Source organism: Phoca vitulina, unplaced genomic scaffold, assembly GCF_004348235.1.
Source record: "Phoca vitulina isolate PV1807 unplaced genomic scaffold, GSC_HSeal_1.0 scaffold14, whole genome shotgun sequence".
NCBI classification, from domain to species: Eukaryota; Metazoa; Chordata; class Mammalia; order Carnivora; family Phocidae; genus Phoca; species Phoca vitulina.
In genome coordinates, this window is record NW_022589717.1 from 6,180,491 (window position 1) to 6,188,423 (window position 7,933).

At 34.5% G+C, this 7,933-nt stretch overlaps 1 pseudogene; it reads left to right on the forward strand.

The window, feature by feature from the left end:
* The first annotated feature begins 2,563 nt into the window (after nt 1-2,563).
* Nucleotides 2,564-5,289, forward strand: LOC116637436 (annotated as a pseudogene).
* Nucleotides 5,290-7,933: the final 2,644 nt, after the last annotated feature.

The window sequence follows — 7,933 nt, forward strand, 5'->3', positions numbered from 1 at the left end:
GCAAAATCTCTCTTCCTCCTAATTTCCCAGCAATAGGGTACATCCAATCCAAAGTTACATTAAATTTGTCTCATCTGCTTTTTTCTTATTTATAATTACTCTTTGACTCAAAAGTGTGTTATACTAACTTTTCTGTAGAGTGGGACATAACCAATATTTCTGTAGAATGAAAGCAGGCAATAGAAACTCTAAACTCACTTTTGATTTTGGATTATCTTATTTTGTTACTAAGAATATAAGAATGGCACTCAAACAGACTCACCAAAAATGCTCTCCAACTAAATAAAACCTACAGTCAATGGTTTTACCAATAAAGATGTATTTGTAAAATAAATAAGCAATTTACTCCCACTCCATCTCATCCTCATAACCTCCATTATATGCTTATGCCTAGATTTTTATATGACATTCATTAAAGGAAAATTACACCTTCATTCCTATAAAAATGTGTTTTATTGATTCATAAAGAATAACAACTCCCATTTTTGAATGTTTACTATGTGTTAGCCAAGCATCGTTCCAAGTACTTTAATTTACTCTTCGTAAAAATCTATGAGACAGATATTATTATTACCCTCATTTTGCAGAAATTTAGGAAATGGAAGCACATAAAATTTAGATCATTTGCCCAAGATAGCATAGCTGTTGAGTGAAGGAGCCAGAATTTGAACCTAGATAGTAATGGCACCTGAACCATCATCCATAACTGGGATTCAATAGTGCTTCTTAATGAGAAAGCTGTTAGTAAAACAAAAATATTTGCTTAAAAGCAAATATTTAATGAACACATACCATGTATTGAACACCTTTCTAGGAACTCGGGGAAAGACTGTTATCAATTCTTTTAACTCATCAATTCTGAAATAAAATTTTTAAGCAGTTGGAAACAAGTGTGTTTTCCCTTATAGATCTGCCAACAACCAGTTTGCATTTCCCTCAGTAAGTCGTTGGATTTACCAGAATTTTAATTTTTTCAACCCATGAATGAAGCAGTAACTCTTTAGGGTCATATTTGTTTTCTCCTATAACATTAAACTTAAAGCCCGTACAGATTGCAAAATTCTCAGAATTCACAGACAATTTCTTAGTTTTCTGTATCTGTCATGAATTTCCCACTCTACATAAATCATGGAGGTATAAAGGAAACTATAAACTCAACTAATTTTAGATTATTTTATGCTATTGATTATTTTATCTTTGTCATTGACTGTCACTTGAAAGAGGAGAGTATTGCAGTATAATTTTCCAACTTTTAAATCAGATTTTTAATTATGAATTGAATTCTTCAATCAGTTTAAACTACAAAAACACTATTTTAAAAAGAAAGAATAGAGGGAGGGAGACAGGAAGAGATAGGAAGAAAAAAAAATGAAAGGAAAAAAGAAACTCAGAGCTCCCTAGACCTTTTTATTTGTTTTGATTTTCACAGGGAGTGGGTGAAAAGGAGGTGGATTTGGACAGAATGATGCGATACTTCCCCCTAAAGTTTTACACAAGATTAAGTAAATTATCATTTCTTCTCAAATGGGAATGGCTCCTTCCCAGGAAGTGCCAATATCTGTTTAAAGAAAACATCTGTTAGGCAAGTGGAAATATTGGGAGATATGCTGTTTACTCAGACTGTTAGGACATAATGAAGAAATCATAATAAACTGGAAAATTAAGATTAGGATCTGGGCATAATTAGCAGTTCTTAAAGTGCCAAGTGCTGTATTTTTGAACACATAATGAGCTTGGAAGTTCCTAGTTATTGTCAGCAAGTCCAGCTGTTGGTAGTTCAATAATCTGTTCAGAAACATTTACCAGGTAGCGAGAAACAGGTTTACTTTAGGGTTATTGCTTACAAGTGAGCACACACTGAAATTTCATCAGCATGTATAATTTCCAGGCATAATCTACCATAAATCAACTCACTGTGAGAATATGAGGATTTTTATATTACTGACTCATAGTAGGAGGTGACTACTTTAAATATATGTAAACCTGTGTGTTTCATAAGTGCAAAGACAGTAATGATAACAAAAGCATTGTTATTTACATCTTTATCATTTTCTAAAGTTACATATGTATGATCTTCCCTGTTTCCAACAAACTGAGGCAGATTAGCCATTCAATCTCTCCATTTTAGAATGAGGAAACATCTCTAAGTAATTAAAGTTATTTGAGTCAGCTGTAGGGCTTAAGGTCATCGTAAAATTAAAATTTTAACACTGGAAGGAAGTAGAGGCGTTATCCAACATAGTCCCAACCAGATTCCCACAAAATACACACACACACACACACACACACTTACTTAAGGCTACAGCTCTTTATTGTATTTTCTAGAAAACCTCAAGTTCTGCTATGCCAGCACGCTAATTTCTTCCTTTCAATCAACCTGAAAAGAGATAAATTGAATCTGTAAAAAGTTATTTTCAAATGGTGTGGTTTTCAAGTTCCAAATTGAAAAAAAGATACATTTTCTTAAAATATTAATAATTTAAAATTTTATAATGATAAAAGATGTTTGTTTATAAAGAGAAATGAGTAAATTCCAAGACAACAGACTATAAGGCTTATTAAGGCTAAAATTCTAGGTTTTCAATAATTCCAAAAAACTGCTCTTCTCAATCTTTCCAAAAGAAGACTAAAGTACAGACAAGTCCAAACATCAATAAGAAAATATCCAATTTCTCCCCTATGATGGCCCAATGTCAGTACAGAAGAATGGCCTAACTGGTCCAGCTTTAGGCATTGCTTCTTGCATGGATAATGATGTCACTGTGTAATCCAGGGTCACCTGATTACTCGTCTATCTAAAATGATAGCAACTTCTATCCAGAGTCACTGCTGCTGCCGCTGCCATTTTAGCATTTTGTCAGAAATGTCTGCACTGCAAGGAGGAGCCCCTGCTGAGTTCCCTATGGGCCGTGTTCAGAAGATGAAGCTGTTCATTGGAAACCTGCCCAAGGAGGCCACAGACCAGATCTGCTAACTCTTTGAGCAGTATGGGAAGGTGCTGGAATGTGACATCATTAAGAACTATCATGTTGGGGGGTGCCTGGGTGGCTCAGTCGGTTAAGCCCCTGACTTTTGGTTTCTACTCAGGTCATGATCTCAAGGTCCTGGGATGGAGCCCCGCCTCTGCTGCACACTGGAGTCTGCTTGGAATTCTCTCTCCCTCTCCTTCTGCCCTCCCCCATTCCTGCTGTCTCTCTCTCTCTTGCTCTCTCTCAAATAAATTAAAGAAATCTTAAAAAAATAAAAAAGAACTATGGCTTTGGGCACATAGAGGACAAGACGGCAGCTGAGGATCCATACGCAACCTGCACCCTACAAGCCACGCAGGGTGAATATCAATGTGAAAGCCAACAAGAATGAGAGTAAAACCTCCACAGAGTTAAATGTGGGCAACATTTGTCCCACCTGTATCAACAAATAGCTTTGGGTCAAGTTTGAGGCGTATGGTCCAGTCATCAAATGTGACATTGTAAAAGATTATGCCTTCCTACACATGGAGCAGGCAGAGGATGCAGTGAAGGCCATCAGAGGCCTTGACAACACAGAGTTTCAAGGGGGGATGTGTGTGGGCTGAAATTCGGAGCTGGGGTTGTGCATGAGAATACACGCTTCATGGTATCCCATCTTTGGGACATTTTTGGCTCTGTAGGTTCAGTACGAAACTGTGGACCTTAATTTACCTTGCTAAATTCAGACTACCTCTTCCTTTCCTCCCTTCTGCCCATCTTCCTGTTTTTCTTGTTCTTCAATACTTCTGTAGTTTCCCATTTATGGTCTGTTCTCCCAGCAGGCCTCATTGTGTGCAGAAACTGTGGTGGGGGTTGTGCTGCTTCCCGGCTTCCTGCTTCCAATGGGTATTGAACTTGGGAATGACCTTGGTGAGAGTGTCGCTGCTCTTGAGTCTTTTTGGCCCAAAGGCTTGTGGCAGGTAGATACATAGAGTTGGATCACTTTTTTTTTTTCCGGTGAAATAAATGGTTTTTCAACTTAAAAAAAGAAAATGATAGCAAACATCTGCAAAAGAATTTTAACTAGTCGATAGGCGTATTAACCACTTAAAAGGTGTCCTAGGCTGTTAAAAATGTCAGGGACACAAAAGAAGTATAAGATGTGGTAAGTATTCTCTGGAAGCTTCCACCTACTTGGAAGAAAACTGGCATATGTAAATCAAAAAGTAGACAATAATTAAATCCTAAACAGGTTGGAAATAATCACAAATGCAATCTGAGTTCAGATAAAGACATATCTGTGTGACAATCCTCATCGTACCATAATTATGAATCTGTTTATTGAGCACCACATGTAAATTTTACATCAGTTTCTTCCTAACATTTTCAGAGTATATGAGGGTTTAGAGACCAACATTTTATAAGCAGAAGACTTCAAGCACAGCTACTCTTAACTTACACTTATTGTCATCTGGTGTTACAGTTGGTTCAAAATTATTTAAGAGAATTTTAAAGCTTTATTGATTTCTCCTCAGCCTTAGATCATTTGTGGTATATTCTACATGAGATAAAGATTTTTGGTTACTGATGTTCATACAAAACCTCTTATTTAACACGACTGCCAGAGTGAGAGCAGGTCACAAATTCTGAAAAATGAGAGACAATTTGAAAAAGCAAATATTTCTTAATAACTTTTGTATAATTTAGATATTTGGCTTATACCACAGAAAACAGGATATACTCCCAAAAGTCTGTCAATATACTGTAGTTGTCATAAATCACAAATGACATTGAAAGAAAATTGATCTTTTATAATGCTAAATAGAGATTTTTATTTTTGGTGAAGGTGGGAAACTGCTTACAACTTCTTTAAAATATTTCCAGATCACAATCACCTTAGCCTTAATTTAGGGGATGGAACTTTGGAGATTTAAGCAAATCTTCATTAAAATTCTGAAACACATTCATAAATATTTCTTGAGAAATATCCTCACCATGCTCACAGGTCCTGATGTAGTGGATTTATCCACCTCATGGACAAATAAATATATGCTGAGCCTTGTCTTGGGTCCTTAATTTTCACAAAGAAATGTCAACCGCATTGTGTGTTTCTTGGATTCTGAAGTATTTGTAGACAAGTATTCATCTATGACTGTAAAGGTAGACTTGACTCATAAATATATAAAAAAGTTAAAATGAAGATGAAAAACAAAATGTATAACATATAATGCAAAAGATTAGCATATTGACTATATTAAGAACTTTTAAATACTGCATTAAGAATTTTTGATCTCCTTAGGCAAGGTCAACAAAAGCAAAATAAACAGACTAAAACTACACCAAACTAAAAGCTTTTACACAGCAAAGGAAACTATCAACAAAACAAAAAGGCAATCTACTGAATGAGAGAATATATTTACAAATGATATATCCAATAAGGAGTTAATATCCAACATATATAAAGAACTTCTACAGCTCAACACCAAGGAAAGAAACAACACAATTTAAAAATGGGCAAGAGGGTCTGAATAGAGATTTTTCCAAAGAAGACATACAGATGGCCAACAGTCACATGAAAAGATGTTCAACATCACTAATCATCAGGGCAATGCAAAATAAAACCACAAAGAGACATCACATCATACCTGTCAGAATGACTAATATCAAAAAATAAAAACAAATAAGAAATAACAAGCGTTGGCAAGGATTTGGAGAAAAGGGAACTCTTGTGCACTTTGGTGCAAATGTAAATTGGTGCAGCCTCTACAGAAAACAGTATGAAGGTTCCTTAAAAAATTAAAAATAGAACTACCATATGACTGAGCAATTCTACTGGTTATTTATCTGAAGAAAACAAAGACATTAATTTGAAAAGATACAGGCACCCCTATGTTCAATGAAGCATTATTTATAATACCCAAGATACAGAAGCAACCTAAATGTCCATTGATAGATGAATGAATAAAGATGTGGTATATATATACAATGAAACATTATTCAACCATAAAAAAGAATGAAATCTTGCTATTTGCAGTGACATGGATGGAGCCAGACAGTATAGTGCTAAGTGAAACAAGCCAGTCAGAGAAAAATGCATACCATATAATTTCACCCATATGTGGAATTTAAGAAAAAAAAAAAAGGAAAGAGAGAGAGACACACACAAACCAAGAAACAGACCCTTAACTATGGAGAACAAACTGATGGTTATCAGAGATGAGGTGCGTGGGGGATGGATGAAATAGGTAATGGGGATTAAGGAGTGCACTTGTGATGACCACTGGGTGAAGTATAGAATTATTAAATCACTATATTGTAAACCTGAAACTAATATAACACTGCATATTAACTGAATTAGAATTAAAATTTAAAACTTTAAAACTTAATAAAAAAAGATGTTATACACACACACACACACACACACACACACACACACACACACAGAGTGGAATATTACTCAGCCATATAAAAGAATGAAATCTTTGCCATTCATGACAACATGGATGGACCTAGAGGGCACTGTGCTAAGTGAAATAAATCAGACAAATACCACATGATTTCACCACAAGAGGAATCTCAAAAAACAAAACAAATGAACAAAACAAAACAGAAACAAATTCATAAATACAGAGAATTAGTGGTTACCAGAAGTGAGGGGAGGAATGGGCCAAATAGGTGAAGGGGATTAAGAGATACAAACTTCCACTTATAAAATATATAAGTCACAGGGATGTAACTACAGCACAGGGAATATAGCCAATATATTGTAATAACTTTGTATGATGACAAATGGTAACTAGACATCATGGCGATGATTTTATAATGCATATAAATGTCAAATCACTATGTCGTACACCTGAAACTAATATAATATTGTATGTCAACTATGCTTCAACAACAACAAAAAGAATTCTTTAAAATGTGTGCTACAAAATCAATAAGAGTTTACAAGTGACACATTTCTAAAGGGCAATTTGGAAATATAATAATTGTAATAACTGCTAACATATATTGAACGCTACAAATGGTATTTAGTACTCTTAATTAATCAAGTGCAATCCTCACAGCAAACTTATAAGGAAAGTAATACTATAATCCCTAATTTTCAGATCAAAAAACTGAAGCACAAAAATGTTAAGTAACTTATTTAAAGTCACAGAGACATGAAGTTGGAGAGCCTATATTCAAATTCATGTAATTGGATATCAGGGCCTTAAAATTAGTTGTGACCTGTGACCCAGTAAAAATTTCTACTGTTTTCAAAAATTTTTTCCAGTAAATTATTAAGGTTTGACATAAAGATTTATACACAAGTATGCTGATGGCCATTTATAATAGCAAAACCCTGGAGACAAAATATATGTTTAGTACCAGGACACTGATTGAGTAAATTATGGTTATCTGTGTAAAGGTTATGCAGGCTAAAAAAATCATTTCTCAAAGAATTTTCAAAGGAATGGAAAATGGTCAGATATATTACACTGTGAAGAAAACAGTATGTGAAATATGAGCCCAAATTTGTATATAAAAGGTAGGTTTGTATTAATATAGAGCAAAATTGCTGAAATGATACATATCAAAATGTTAATAGTTACTTCTGGCTGGAAAAATTATAGGAGATTTTTATTTTTTATTTTATATAGTTTTCTGTGTTTTCACATTTTCTATTAACAAACATTCATTACATTTACTTTATAAGTTGAAAAAACTACATAATTGTGGCATAACCATAACAACTCTGTAAGTCCTAACTATATTCATTTACTTTCTCATTGGTTTCTACTTTTTTTTTTTTTATTTTATTATGTTAGTCACCATACATTACATCATTAGTGATGTAGTGTTCCATGATTCATTGTTTGCATATAACACCCAGTGCTCCATGCAGTACGTGCCCTCCTTAATACCCAGCACCAGGCTAATCCACCCCCCTACCCCCTCCCCTCTAAAACCCTCACTTTGTTTCTCAGAGTCCATAGTCTCTC